Source organism: Felis catus, chromosome A1, assembly GCF_018350175.1.
Source record: "Felis catus isolate Fca126 chromosome A1, F.catus_Fca126_mat1.0, whole genome shotgun sequence".
Classification (NCBI taxonomy): Eukaryota; Metazoa; Chordata; class Mammalia; order Carnivora; family Felidae; genus Felis; species Felis catus.
Window position 1 is genome coordinate 170,937,083 of NC_058368.1, and position 16,207 is coordinate 170,953,289.

Genomic DNA, 16,207 nt, shown 5'->3' on the forward strand with positions numbered 1-16,207 from the left:
TCACAGAGACACTGAATTGTGGAATTGGGAAGAATCTTAGATTTTGTATATTCATACCCTCCACAAGATTTCTTATCAGAAGTTTTCTGGCATCTGCTTGTGCATAGGAGAGTAAGTATTCTGCAAGGTAACCTGTTCTTCTTTAAAAAATAATTTTTCTCTTCCATTTTTAAACAAAACTAGAGAAAATTCTTCTTTATTCTAACCTGAAATATCATCTTAATACCTCTCTAAATTTTTGTAGACACAGACACATTTTATGGGGCAAGAGCATCATTCATTCATTCATTGAACATTTGTTGCCAGTTATCAGCTGGCATTCATACAAATAGGCCCTGCTCTCAAGCCAGGTGCAGTCAAATTTGAGATAAAAGCAACTCAATTGTATGATTTTCTTCCAACACCAAATCCTCAACTTCATAGGAAAACCTACAGAAAGATCTAATTGACTCTCCTCAAATACTTCTGAGTTGATTTTGCAATCAAGTCACTATCACATTTTCCTCTAACTTCCCCCAACCAAATATTGAGATAGCATAGGCATATCCAGAGGGTAGCAAGCAAACAAAATTTGTTATCCTTTCTCTTGGAGATTTTTCTCCAGCTGTCTATATACACAATAAAAAGTAAAATGGACAAAACTGTAATAATTGAAAATTCAGGAAGCATATATTGTGTTGGATTTCAGGCAATGTTACCAGAAGATCATCTGACCTAGCGGAAGTTCCCCCAAGCAGTCAGGAAGATTTCTCCACTTTTAGGAACCCAGAGAGGAAAAGCATGCAAGAACAGAGGGAAGAGAAGGGAGGCACCGACTTCTGGCAGAAGCCAGGTCTGACAAAGCAGCTGTGGGATTCTGTCTGCCTCAATCTCCTCATCTGTGAAGGTGGTAATAAGGGATCTTTACGGTGACTTACAGCTCTACAAACCTGTCATTTCAACGCTCATTGGAATAAAATCAAATACATTTGGGAAAAATAAATGGAATCTCAATATCCCAAGGTATGACAAAGCTTCCTAAGGACTTTCGAGATCATTAATGTCTTAGAGTAGGTTTCTTGACACCAATTCAAACTAGATAATTGGAGCAGGTCTTGGAGAGGGCTGATTGCCAGAAGACCTGCGAGCTGCACCTGGGCATTGGGCGTTTGGAGGCTCCTCCCCCTCCCCTATGAAGACCGAACATTCTGAGCACCTTTCCCACAGTGGGAGCCATTTTCAAGGAGGCAGCCGGGAGAGAGAAACGTGTTGTCGAGACCATGGGAATAGTAGATGTGACGGAACCCAATTGAGGACTCTATGTAAACTTTGCACTTTAAAATTCTGTCAGGCAAGTGCGGAGATTTACTCCTCTTGCCGCTGACCTACGCAGACCGTAAGTAAGCTCCCTTGCTTGATAACACGGCCACCTGCCAGTCTGGAGCGGCCTGCCCTTTTCCTTGCTCACTCCTTGCCCTGTGTGTACTAGAGGCCAGTTTACAAACCAATTCCGATTTCAGTTTTTACAGTGTATATTATACATGATTGCAACGTACAAGAAGCTGATAGTGTCCTTACATATTTGTTTCTCAGTTGATACAGAGTTGTGTTTGTTTTACTTTTAGCATATGTATGCTGTTTTATTATCTTGAGATTTTCAGTGACTTTGAGACTATGAGAAAAGCTAGAGAAATATGGGAAAATGAGACATATATTTGTGAAAGTACGTAATCACTGAATTAAAACTTACCATCCTATCTTTTGTGGTTATTTATCTTTAAAAAAAATGAGAAAAATATACTAAACCTTGTCTTCAGTCTTGAATGGAACATTTAATGATTTATGAAATGGTCTATTGGGTAAAAAAAAAATTTTCCCTTGAGTTTTCATATTTAAGTGTATAAATGTTTACATAACCAATAAATAATTCACTGATGTGAAAGACTGAATTGCTTCTGTTATCTTTTTGGAGGACAATCATACAATTCTTTGAGGCTTTCGGGTCTTGACTCTTTTGTTACAATTTGTTAGTTTCCTTTTTATATCTGGGAGCTTTCATTAGCCAGCCAAGGACCAGCTTTCTGAATTTCTTTTCCTTCTGACAACAGAGTTGGATCCGAAATCCTGCACAGTTTTGCCTGTTTGCTCATTGGCTGGGAGAACACATGGTCATAGACTGATTAAAACAAGACTTTTTGCAGAATGGGGTTGATTTTCCAAAGTGCAGTGATGCAGTTCCCCTCTGCTCCCCATCCCTACCATACCCTATTCGGGCTGGATTCATGAGAAGAAAATTGTTCCGTAATTCTACACAGCACATGTTGAAGACATGGGCACTTATGGAAACAGCACGGCGGCAGGTGGGTGTAGTTTTTCCTTTTTTTTTTTTCTTATTTTCTAAAATTTATTTTTTGGTAACGTGTATTTATTTTTTGAGAGAGAAAGAGAGCGTGCACTAGCTGCTGGCGCAGGAGGGGCAGAGAGAGGGGGAGATAGAATCCAAAGCAGGCTCCACGCTCTGAGCCGTCAGCACAGAGCCTGACACAGGGCTCGAACTCACAAACTGTGAGATCATGACCTGAGCCGAAGTCAGACGCTTAACTGACTTAACTGACGCTTAACGCCACCCAGGTTCCCCTGTAGTTTTTCTTCGTATCTCAGGCTTGCCAGTGACCTTGGGCAAGTCTCATAGCATCTTCGTTTCCATGTGGTTGAACTTAACAGTATGAAGCTCCTTATGGTTCCTTCTCTTATTATGACTGGCCTATTTATTCAACTTTTGGTCATTTTCCCCAAAGAATAACACTATTTTTAAATTTAACTTAACTTCCAAAAATGATCATACAGTCAATTTGGTGGGTTTTTTTCCTTTCGAAGTGGAATTTTATGAGATTTAACACCTGTGTAGATTCTTGTAACCACAACAGTCAGGAAACTGTACTATCCTATCATTCGAAAAATTCCCTTGAGCTGTCTTTTTATTCTCACACTCCCTAGCCTAGCCCCTGAAAATTGCTGTTGTGGTTTCCATCACTATAATTTTGTCTTTGAGAATGTCAGATAAGTAGAATCCTACAATATAGTACCTTTTGAGAATGGCTTCTTTCACTCAGCATAATGCTTTTAAAATGTATTCAAGTTGTTATGCGTATCAGTAGTTTGTTTGGTCCTTGTCACTATCCTAGTATCCTATTGTACGGATATACCACAGTTTGTTTATGCCTGTGTTTGTGTGGAAATAGGTTCTACTTACATAAAAGGGTTAGAAAAAAGCTTAGGGCACCATGGGGCAAATACACCCGAGGCTAGCTAGTGAGATATTGTAATGATATCACGAATAACTTGTTACATCACCTGCAGGAAATTACTTTTCATCTGGCACCAATGTACCTTGATCACAAACTCCACTTTCCCCCAGACCCTTTGCTTCTTACACACACAAGTTAATGATTACTGTCTGATTGTTTTCTCCACGTTCACGTGTGTGAGATCTTGTTTTCTTCACATTCACTATGTAGGTAATATCTTGTGTGCTCAATAAATACGGAGATGAAAGCCCTGTTTGGGGCTCTTGTCTCCTCCCAGACTTTAGCCCCTCTCAGACTCAATTCTGTGTCTGGTCTCTTGCTGGACAAGAGAGAACTCCAGACCCAGTCTGAGACATGTGCTCATTGAAAAACATTGAGTAATTTCCAGTTATTAGCTGTTATAAATAAATCTATGAACAGTGTTACAGGCTTTTGTGTGAAAGTAAGTTTTTATTTCTGTAGGACAAATAGCAAGGAGTGGGGTTGCATGGTCAGTGGCAAGGGTATATTTAACTTTATATAAAACTCTGAAATCATTTTTCAGAATGGCTATACCATTTTGCATTCCTACAAGCAGTATATGAAAGTTCTAGTTCTTTGTCAGCACTTGGTGTTGTCAGTATTTTTTATTTTAGCCATTCTGATGGGTGTATCATGATGTCTAATTATGGTTTTGATTTGCATTTATCTAATGGCTGATGATGTTGAACATCTTTTCATGTGTTTATTTGCCATCCTTATATCCTCTTCGTTAAAGATTCTGTTCAAGTTCTTTGCACATTTTGTAATTGGGTGGTTTGCTTTCTTATGGCTGAGCTTTCGTAGTTTTTTTTTTTTTATATATATTCTGGATAAACAGCCTTTGTCAGATACGTGATTTGCAAATATTTCCTTACATCTATGACTTGTCTTTTCATTCTCTTGGCAGTTTCTTAAGCAGAGAAAAGTTTTTAATTTGAGGTCCAAAGTATCAATTTTCTTCTTTACAGACCCTATTTTGGTGTCATTCATAAGAACTCTTGGCCTAACACTAGGTCATTAAATTTTTCCCAAAGAAGATAACTTTAGAGAAATGAAATGCTATATGCATAAGGACATTCTTCGTGGCACACTGGTGAGTGGTGAGAACTAGAAATAATATATTGCCACCAGAAAGCAATGGGCACATAAATTATGATGTCATCTGTGGCCCTTAGAAATATTTATGAAAACTGTGTAATACCACCACAGGGAAATAATTATGGTTTTAGTCAAAGTAAGACACAAATGGTGTGTGGCATCTCCCACAGTTACAGAAAATAAACCAAACATTAATTAGAAAAGAGATAAAAAGGAAATACACTACAAATGTTAAAGATAGGTCAGAGTGACTCTGGGTAACTTCTTCAGTTCTTTCTACCTTTCTGTATTTCCTTGGTTTTCTTTAAATAGGTTTATGAAATACATCCAAAAATGAAACAAAATTTTAGTTAAAAAAAAAAAAAATTAAGTCTTGACATTTTGTCTCTGGTGTGCGACCAAGCACTGTCGTTTACTGAATCGGACTGCTCTGCCCTGGAGGATCGGCCAGCTGCCCAGGAAGATAGAAGCTTGAGGAGAAAGATCTTCTGGCCCTGGTTGGGGGGCAGTGGCCCCAGAGTTGGGGGGAGGGGATAGTAGGGGGAGGAGGAAGGGCGAGAAGAGAAGTTATGTTTTGTTGTTTTGTTTTCATTTGTTTTTTGTTTGTTGAGAGAGAGAGGGCACAAGTGAATGAGGGGCAGAGAGAGAATTCTACAAGGGGAAGAGAGAGACAGAGGGAGGGAGGGAGGGAGGGAGAGAGAGAGAGAGAGAGAAAAGCAGGGCTCAAGCTCACCTGAAGTGGAGCTAGAACTCAAAAATCTTGAGATCATCACCTGAGCCGAGGTCAGATGCTTAACGGTCTGAGCCACCCAGGCGCCCCAGAAGCATGTTTGATAACAGGGGGACAGTGATTTGTAGCCTGCATGCCAGCAAACTCCATTCTTACTTCTCTGTCCTATCTGCTGCCTAAATTTGCCATAAGCCAAGAGCTCTGGAAATAAGTGTAGATTCTTGTATGGATCATATTCAGCCACTTTTGAGTTCACTCTGTGTGTCCGATCCTGTGCTTTGAAACACCAAGAGGAATAATGGACAGCCTCTGTGTCGGATAGAGGACCTACCCTGTAGGCCCTCAAAATCCAAGGATTCCATCTGCCATGGAACACAGGCGAGCCACTTGTCATCACTGCAACAAAATAAGCCTTTCTCTGCTGGCGATGGCCTGCAGTTTTCAAAATTACCTTTCACTTAGTATCTTGCCTGATAGCCACATGACTCCCCTCTCCTCCTCTCCCTCCCTGAGCTGTAAAATTGTGGTGCGCTTTTTCTCTTAAACATGCTTGCTCCATTTCACTCCAGGGCACTGATGGTTCCCAAGGAGATAGGTAATGACCATAGTGTTCTCCAGGAGGACGGGTGAAATCCTCGTTGTGGATCAGGAACAGAACCCAGAGGCTTTATGGGCCTGTTTATCCCAGTGTTCCCCTCTCTACAGGACAGTCTGAGCAAACTGAAAAGCCTCCATCCACCATGCCTGACAAAGTTAACTTGCTCTGAGTTCATCTTAAAAATCATTAGAACTCACTTGAATACTTCACACAGGAAATGCAGACGCCACCTGCAGTGTCTAAGAGGAAGCAAAGCACAAAGGCACTGGAGCCAACAGGCAACCAAGTCTGTCACGATGGATTACAAGGTGCAGACCTCCCGCCAGAAGGAGGCGCTCTGGGACATGACCTGTTGCTGCCTATACCCTGGTCCCTTGAACCTTGAAGATGAGCTGTGCTGACGAAAAAGGGAGGGACTTATTAGTTTTCTTTTCCATTCATGCTTGTTTTGAAAACATTACATGCCTTGCAGATTACATGATAATTATACTTAAGGGCTGCCAAGGCGCTTCAGGAATAATTATCATATGATTTGCAGGTTTTAGAGCTCATGGTAACACTTTAGTGCTGGGATGCTTTCTTTAGTCATTCACAGCAATTACCCTTCTCAAAAGTGCACTCACAATCTTAGATTGTTCCTTGAGCCCACTGAGAAGCCGAAGAGGCTAAATGAGATGTGTTCAAAGGAAGCAGGGGAATTTGGGGGACGTGATGCTCTACCTTGGTCCTGACTGGAAGGCTGGCCAAATCCAAGCCTTTATGAGGGCCACGTGAAGTCCAAGATTTAATAAAAATGAACACCTGCTTGGGGGGGGGCGTTCTTAGAGTAGACACAAAAGTGCTTACTCCTTCCTTACTCTTCTATCACTATTCAAAGTGTGATTAAAAGTGGCAAGCCAGTGATTTTCACCACTTTACTGTAATTGTTCCCGATGTTTCTAACAAGGACCACCTAAGTGGTCAAGGCTTGAGAATTTTGCCCTCTCATCAGGTGAAGCTTTAGCTTATCATTCCTCTCCTGTGTGGCACCCTCTCCCCCTTTGGCACTGTAGACACCATCCTTCCCTGCTTGTGGTCCTATTTGTCTTTAATTTCTCTGCCACTTCCTTTTGCGCCATGCCAAGCTCCTGTGTGTGACATGTAGTAGGTGGTGGGTAGTTGTTTACTCGTATAGAGTACTGCCCAGGAATTGTGCTGAAAGGGTATGCATTCATGCTCAAGAAGAGCGTGTGCCATGTTAGAGAATGGTGTCTGGTTACATGTAACTCATTTTTTCATCACCTAATCCCTACTTTACACCTGTTAAGTGACAACAGGCTGGGCACTGGGGTCACAGCCAGGAACCAAATAAGTAGAAGCAGACAGAATTTCTGCCTTTGGGTAGCCTGGTCTAGTGGGAGATGCTGGTAAGTAAAAGGCCATCAAAATAGAGCCTAGTAGGAGCTATTTTAGGGAAGCATAGGACCATGGGAGCACACGGGAGATGAACCAGCTCCTGCCTTGGAGGAGGAGAGTGGGCCTCCCCAACTTTGAGGCTGAGACCTGAAGGAAAAGGAAGATTTGGAGAGGGTTATGAGGAAACAGGAAACATTTATGAAGAAAATTGCCTTCCAGTGAGCCTGGAGGTAAAAGTGAATTGGGAAGCTTTGAGGGAATGAAGGGGGAAAGCAAGGGAAGAGGCAAGTAAGGGGCAATCGATTCAGTGTCTTATGCATTTTTTTTTTTTTTAATGTTTGGGTATTTATTTTGAGAGTGAGAAAATGCAAGTGGGGGAGGCATAGAGAGGAGGGAGAGAATCCCAAGCAGACTCTGTGCTGTCAGCACAGAGCCTGACAGGGGGCTTGAGCCCACGAACCCAGACGCCCCCAGGGTCTTGTGCTTTTAGGAAGGTTCGGGTGGATGTCCAAGCAGTGTGCAAGCAGTGTGTGTTCAGGACGCTTTGACAGGAAACTATAGGGTAACTTGTTATAGAAGGATCTCCTGGAATTGAGGAATGAATACACCAGTTCCGCCATGGTGAGGAGAGAGGAGAGCGTTTCTGGATGAGGTCTGATGAGTGAGGCTTTATAGAAAATACTGTGAATCTTCACAGTTGTGCCTTATGTGAGGCAACACGGTGGGGTAGATGTTTCCTTCCTCTGCAAGATCATTGATGAGATGCTCACAAGAGGGCGCCCTTGCAGAAGAAAGTCCTCTGTCATCCATTCACATCCTTTGTCCCAACTGACACCAGCAACCTGAGGAAATGAAGGCCCTCATAGGGGCCCCTCTGCAGGAACCCCCCCCCCCGCCCCCGGATGACAACAGTGAATACACTGGCCCACTTAAATTCCTGTGCAGCTGAATCACAGGTGTGATTCCAAAACAAAAGATTCCTATTAGAAGTCCAGTGCTCTATTTTCTTACATCCTATCATTTTTTAGGAGCCTCAGATTATTTATAATAGCTTTGATTAAATTCGTACTTACCACATAGGCAATGAGATACCTGTCTTTAGCATTTAGAAGGATTTAAGGTGAACCTTTTGGCTTCTTTCATTTTTACACCACACATATCACCATCAGGTCTTCTGTAAGACCAAGAAACTGTGTCTTATTTTAGGTGAAATACTACAGTCGCTTAGGCATCCCTAGTAATATGCCTGGCACCTTAAAGTCACTTGGTTTCTTAGTGATATAATCTTGGAATTTCAGCCCATTTCCTCAGGAAGTGCTATTAGCAGTACAGGATGCAGAATTTAGTCTAATGAGTAGATAACAATGTGGGTATTTTAAACCCAAGTCGTGCCTTGGAGGACTGCTTTAATATAAAACAATAAATGGACCGTTTTTTCCTTGCCTAGAGACCCCTTACTGGAAAGGCACTCCCCTGCCCCTAACAGGTGTGGACCTCGTAATACATGGTAGATATCATCTGACGTGGCCCCTCACGTGCACAGGCCCTTTCCAAGGCTCTAGGAGGGTCCTGGCAACTTTGTATTATAATTCTGTAATTTTTTTTCTTCAATGGGGCTCTCTAGATGATATAAATTTCAGGGTGTCCCGAAAAACCTTGCTTCTCCAGGCGTTATTTCTATAAGGCCATTTTGATATCCATTCTTTCAGTGGCAGAGCACCTGTCAGTCCCTGCGGGATTGGACACATCCAGGACAATAGCGATTGTTTTAAATTGTACGCATTTCCACCAGCTTTTCTCCCCTGGTTGTTCTTTAAGGGGCTATTGTATCAAAGAGAAGGAAGGAAGTGACTAAGAAAAGGAAGTTATGCCGAAGTCATTTTAAAAGTGTATTTTTCACATGATAAAAATTTTTCCCAAAGTAGGGGTTGCGGGCCAGGCTACGGACAGTGTGGATGAAACGTGAATCTTTGAGGGGTTGAATTCCTTCTTGGCCCCACTCTTAATCTTCGGCATACACGCTGCCCTTTGAGCTTTCATGAATTTTCCCAGTGTCCCCTCTGCATTCCCAAGCTCACTTAATTCATGGTCTGTCTGCCTCTCTCTTTCCTTTTTCCTCAGCCCCCAGAGATGTGCATGCCTACTTTCTGCATTGCTGGCTTCATTTCCATCTTCGGCATGTGAGAGCCTCTGTGCTGGCTGCAGATATATTACCTCTGTTTTCCTGGAGTCCTTCCCATCCCTGCCTGTCTCGGACGGCTCCCTTCCACATTATTTTATTCTGTGTCATCAGCTAGCAAGGCTGATGGAGACAGTGAACTTAGCGTGCTTTTTGTCTATCCCCACCCAGAGAAATCACTTCCAATGGCATTTACTCTTTGCAGTGGGAAGGCAGGAAAGAATCCTGTTCTTCATGGTCTGAAGCCCACAGCCGCAGAAGCTGTGTTGTTATGAAAGTTCCAGCTTCAGGCAAAGAGGGGAAAGAGTGTAGGACACACCTAAATACAGGAATGCACACATGTGCACACACATTTAAACGTGCATCTGGTTTGCCCAGAAAATTGATATGCACCTGGGTTCAAGCCCCAGGTTCAACCTCTTGCTACATGTTGGATATGTGCTTGTGAGGAGCCCATTTCCTTTTTTTTTTTTTTTTTTTTGACATTCAGTGAAGCTAAAAGCGAAAACAGCCATCTGTACTGCCTTTGATACAGTGGATTGCTAAAAGCTGTTCCCTGTCAGACCTCTTCTTCCAGCCTTGGCGAGGAGACACAGACACATATGACACTTCTGTCATCCACATATGAAACACACAGATTTCAACAGTCATATGTCCCCTAAAAAATCAGGCTAAATGCTAAATTATCCCCAATGGCTGGCTTTTCTTCTGTGGCCATACCAGAGTGGAAGGCATAAATTTTACTTTCAGGTTTTGTGTTTTGTGTGTGTTTTGTTTTTCCCACTGAGGGCACCAGACATTCTCTCTGATCTTCAATTGTGTTCCATATTTTTTCATTAACACTTGCATTTAAGCAGCTCATTCTAATTCTTTCCGTTGTTCCTGTTCTGCGTGAACTATCTGCTGGCAGTTGCCATGCCAACTCCAAATCCTGGGGTCCTGCTGCTAGATCACAAGCTGCCATTAGCATATTTTTAATAGCACCTGATTGCCCTCCAAAGACCTTCTAGTAGCTGAACTCCATTAGCTCAGAGTGTCACGAGACTTAACTGCGTATTTACGGACTGGATCAGGGAGAGAATATGCTGAGCTACACATCTAGTCTCCAAGCTTAGTTTCCATGAGTGCTGGTTGGTTCCTTGGGCCTCATTCAAAAGGAAGATCATGTCAATTCGCGTCCATGTAGGTATCAACTTTTGCTTCCTGGAGCTGACTTTCCATAATATGGAATATCAGCATGACTCTCACACTTGTGGAAGCCTTCTCGCACTTACATTGAGAAACCAGCTGCTCCCCACAGTTTAGGGACCTGGGCAGGGACGATACTACCATCGTGTTCTTTCTAACTTAGACCAAACTGAGTGGAGGAGGCAGTACTGATCAGAAATCAGTTTCTCTTCAAAAAAGAGTTAGAGAATAGTGAATTAGAAGTGTTTCAGTAATTAAGAGTTAAGGAGACAGATTATTTCAAAGTACATGGTTAAGAGCTTTTGAAATTAAGTTGCTTTGAAGTTCTGAAGATTCTCAGCAGCCAGTGAGCTAAGTAGAAGAATTTTGACACCTCAAGTGAAGACAAGAGGAAGTTTTGAATTGCTACTAAAATTTGAAGAAAGGAAAAAGGAGTTAAACTGTGGTTAAAAACGGTTTAGTGAGGGGCGCCTGGGTGGCGCAGTCGGTTAACCGTCCGACTTCAGCCAGGTCACGATCTCACGGTCCGTGAGTTCGAGCCCCGCGTCAGGCTCTGGGCTGATGGCTCAGAGCCTGGAGCCTGTTTCCGATTCTGTGTCTCCCTCTCTCTCTGCCCCTCCCCCGTTCATGCTCTGTCTCTCTCTGTCCCAAAAATAAATAAAAAACGTTGAAAAAAAATTAAAAAAAAAAACGGTTTAGTGAAGAGGGACCTTGCAAACTCATGTGTTTAGGGAGATGTCACAGATAAGGCAAATATATCAAGTGAGATGACTGGAAGATGAGGGAAGGGCAATGGGCACTTGGTATCCACACTGTAGAGATGTGTGACAAAGGACTGTGACAATCCAGGGTGCCCTGTCTAAAGTGAGTGCTTTCTCCTATAGGTGACCAGGAGGACCTTGTGTTGCCAAATCTTTAGGTAATTGCAGAAAAGTTAGTGATCTGTATTTTAGAGAGAGGGTGCAAGTGAGCGAGGGGCAGAAAGAAGGAGAGAAGTGGGGCTCACCCAAAGCAGGGCTTGCACTCACCCGATGTGGGACTTGAACTCACCAACCGTGAGATCATGACCTGAGCTGAAGTTAGATGCTTAACTGACTGAGCCACCCAGCCATCCCAGAAATATATATTTTTGATAAAATTTCCCATTTTGAAAATATCAAACGTGTAATAATCTGTCTTTAAAAACATTGATTGGGCAACTCAACATGTATAGGGCAAAAATACTTCTTGTGTTGAATATAGTCCATGAGCTGCCAATTCACCACCCATTTAAAAAGAAGCCATTTTTAATACTAGAACTAAGGTATTATTAAAATAATGTCCAAATTACTAAGGAAATATATATAGACATATACATGTGTATACATATATATATAGTTTTTTTTTATGTTTATTTACTTTGAGAGAGTGTGTGTGCACACATGTGGCTGAGGGGCAGAAAGAGAGAGAGAGAGAGAATCCCAACGCAGGGCTCGATCTCTGAACCGAGAGATCATGACCTGAGCCAAAATCAAGAGTCAGATGCTTAACCACCTGAGCCACCCAGGCACCCTGAGGAACTCTATTTTGATGGGAATAAAACTAAATGAGGTCCTATGTTAATCTGAATCCCCAGATAAGTTTTCATAAGTCTCAGTATTTAGTTCATATAATCAAGCATGTTGGAGGAATGGGAAGGACAGTGAGCACTGTGAGTTCAGAAGACAAAACATGGCTGGTACAGTCACAGAAGACTTCAAGGAAGAGGTAGAGCTTGATCTGTCTTTCAAAGGGTGGTTGGATTTGGAAAAACAGATGACAGGGGACATTTTTCTGGGAAGAAGGCACAGTGGGACTATAAGTCCGAAGGAAGAAACTATGAGATGCTTTATTCTCTCACTGAGCAGACAGAAACAGCACAGACCCAATGCTGGGCACAATAAATGAATGAATGAATGAATGAATGAATGAATGAATGAATGAATACCAACTTGAAACAAAAACATTACTGCTTACTTAAAATCCTTAGCTTCCCATACTATGGATGAGAGGCATGAAAAATGGAATTTATCTTAGAATGTAGACTCAGGTATTTGACTAAGGTGCCTTAAAAACTGACAATCTGAACAGCATTGCATTAGTGCTCAGAGCACTTTCTTAAATTATGTTCATGTGGATATAATTTCTCCCATTTTTTTCCCCAGAAGACTTGCATCTCTTCAGTTTTTTCATTCTATACACTGCCACGGTGTTCATAGGTCACAAGCCTAACTTTGAATTTCATTTGTAAGCCTGGGATCTCAAGCCTGGATTTTTTCCAAGAAGTTAAAAGTTTACTCGCCCCTGAGGTCAATTGGAGTTGCCTTCTTTGACACTCGTCACCTGTGGTCCTCAAAGGGCTTGGTGGTTTCAACATTAATTTGAGCAGATAAGATTAAATATTATAATAGTTTTACTACATAAGACCTTAGCTTTCTGTATAGTTTGATTACACATCTGTTGCTGCAGACCTACCTCCTACAGCCTTGCTGTGCAAAGTTACGGTGAGGGTGGGACTGTGCAGTTAGTTAATCTCCAATCAGGGCTGTCCAGAGGAGTCTGCAAGCGTGGGTGGGGGTTCTGGAAGGGTGCCAATGGAGGCTTGCCTAGGACTATCAGGAGACAGGAAGAAAGTTAATTAAAAGTCCAGTTAAGTTGACTCAAAAGATTAATAAATCAAAAAGTTCATCAGGCTGGAGGAGCTAAGTGGGACATGATCCAAAGGATCAAAGTGAGGGTCAGAAATAGGATGACTGGAAACAAAGCCAACCCAGGAACTCACCCTGGGAATGCTGGGACAGTGCTCTGGCAACATCTTATGCACAGGCCAGTGAGCCCAGCTGGACAGAGCCCTTGCTCTGACAGCACCAGAGCCTGGATGGATCCTCATAATTTCTTGGGAAGGAAGCAGTATCGAGGCAAGTTTGAAGGCACCAGTTTTGAAGCATTGTTTTCCTGGTTTGTTAAGTGAGAGATGTGTGTTGATGTTCTCTTGTGTTTTTGTGAATGCTACTAACATTCTCTGACATCATCAGGATAAGGCACCTAAAGCATTAATCTTGTGTCTGTCCTGGAACCAGCCAGTTCTCCCTGAAACTTTGCAAATCTATCCCCAGTGAACATGCAGAACATCAATACTGATCTGCCCGGTGACATCTAAGGAGAGCTAACAGCTGGAGCCCAGCCCCAAAATACCTATCCTTCCTTGACAGTGGAGGGCACCTTGGTCAGCACCTTCTGCAGGAAGGAAATGGCTGTGGAGAGTTCCTTTCCATATGCCCCCAGATCAGGCCCTCAAATCTGGGGAAATGCTTGCAACAGGAATGTGCCATCCAAAAAATCAAATACACCGATTAGACTAAAAGAAAGTGAGTATAGCACATGCCAAGTTTGCCTGTGGTCACATAAATGAGCCTTAGCTGTTTCCTGAAGATAGGAGCTGGAACTCTCATGGGTAAAGCTGACTGAGATCACACATTTCACCCTTGGCCTACTTTGTTTATCTCCAGACCACTGAAGCATTCAGTCTAGACCGTACAGTATTTCCAGTATCTCCTGTTACTTCTTTCCCAAGCATCTGGTTTTTCTCAGGCCCCACGTGACCCACCCTGCACAGCCTTGTGCTGGGATCCAAGAACTGACGAATGTCCCACTCATGCTTGGGTCACTGAAGACATTTGTTGAAGTCTGTTGCCTGTCTTCTAAGGTGGCCCCTCACACGGTGGGTTTTCCTTCTGGACAGAGAATTTGGGGGTCCTTGGATATTCCTTTCTACTGACTTCAGAACTCAAGAAAGGGAATATCCAGGGAGCTCCTGTCCTAGGAACTCTGACTCCAGGCTTGACATCCTGGGAACTTCTTGGGTGAAAGCACTGAACCTCTTTGGGAAGGCCTCAGCTACCATACATATTGGCCTTCGCATTGTTCATGTCCATTGTAGATGGAATGTATTATGTTCTTGCTTTTCTTCACTCTGCAGTGTTTAAAACCTTACCAATAAACAAGTATTTAATGAGCAGCTGCAATATAACTGTGCTAAGTTAACTTCTTTAGTGAGAGCTTCTGATCTCAAGCTTATCACCAAAGTGAAATGATAAAAATAATTTTTGTAAAGGAATATTGAGTAACATAAGGCAGAGTGTCATGAAAGCCCTAATTGTGAGTGGCAGACAAGGTCTGTGAACATGGAATTGAAAGGGAGAGCTATGGCTATGCTTTCAAGCAGAAACAGATTTATGGTAGGCTTATAGGATGGGTAGAAGCTGAACAGTGGATGGATAATGAAGACTTTTTATGCAAGAAAATTATCTGAATTCATTCAGATAGTAAATAGTGAACTAGGTAAAGCATTGGACAATAGTCTAGGTTTATTTATTATTATTAGATTAGGTTTATTATGTTGCCTCACATCTTTTATTATCTTTTTATTTGGTACAAGAAAAGAAATAAGATTTCTATTTGATACAGATTCAAATAATCCAAGTCCCTATTTAACTCTGCCCTTTGGGTCCAAGGATGACATTCCTGATTCTCATGAACTTTGGCCAAAACACCATATGCTCCTTCAACATTACAACATTTTCTTTCAGCCAATAATTTTATATTATTGTGCTGGATATTGTCTGCTTGTGATCAGATCCATTTCTACCCATGGCTTTTCCCAGTCCCTTTCATATAACTTTCATATAACATATGTTCCTTTTGTCTCATGAATGGTCTAGTCCGTTAAGATGCAATTCACATTCATATATGTAATTCACATTCATCTTGGGTTTCAAAAAGTCTTGGTGGCCTTTTATTAATCTATTTCAAAATATGAAACAATAAGCCACCAATAATTGACATCCAAAGGAGATATACTGGCAACTTCAGGAGCTCCTGAGGCCAGAAACAGGCTCAGGAACTCCCTCAGAGACCTATGAAGGGGCCAATGCAATCTCAGTGTTGAAGACAGGTGCCAAGAAAGATATCCATGATGGGAACAATGTCAGTGTTTAGAACCAGACAGTGCTTCATATGGGTAATGTAATCAGAACTGCAGGAGACAACACAGTTGGTCACAAGGAAGTTTGTGCAGACCAAGTGCAGACCTTTGCACTTGGACAATCTACCCTTAAAACATGTTTTGAGTTGTACCTGATGGTTCCAAGTTATGACCAAGCCTGTATCTCACACACGTTTGGGGTGAGTTCACTAAAGGGTTAACACTGAGGCATGGCTATGAGAAAAGGGAAGAACAATTGTGTAAGTAAGCAACCATAGCTTTAACATGCCCAGTGGGGCTGTTTTTGTTTTTGTTTTTGTTTTTTTTTTTTTTTTTTTTTGTTGTTGTTGTTGTTGTTTTATAAATAGAGGATTTATTGGAAGATGTTTGGAACTCCATTGTAGAGATACTGAATGTGCACAGTGGAACAGGATTTGGAGTTTGGAATATGTATGAGAGCCAGATATTCTGGCCAAAGAGTGAGCAGTTTTGTCTCTCACAAGCAAAACAAATCCCATTGGGTACCATTTGTTCCTTGGCTACATTAGAAAATACTCCTAAAAGAGACAACACCTGAATTATTGGGACATTTATAGTATCCTTATTTTCACAAAGGGGGAAGCATGATTCTTTGATAAATGAACACAAATTTTATTTGATAAAATTTAAAAATGCTGGACCTGATTCTAGGAATGAGATATAAATGTCC

At 41.9% G+C, this 16,207-nt stretch overlaps 1 long non-coding RNA gene across 15 annotated transcripts in view; it reads left to right on the plus strand.

Moving 5' to 3' along the window:
* The first annotated feature begins 800 nt into the window (after positions 1-800).
* LOC111561785 overlaps positions 801-16,207 on the plus strand; it is a 161,053-nt gene continuing 145,646 nt past the window's right edge. For 4 of the 15 annotated variants that reach the window (XR_006583661.1, XR_006583650.1, XR_006583652.1 and 1 more), the window contains exons 1-2: positions 1,222-1,375; positions 2,088-2,339. This is a non-coding gene — a long non-coding RNA (uncharacterized LOC111561785). Of the gene's footprint in view, positions 1,376-2,087; positions 2,340-16,207 lie in introns of all 15 variants that reach the window. The other 11 variants (XR_006583666.1, XR_006583665.1, XR_006583653.1 and 8 more) reach the window with 7 other exon arrangements.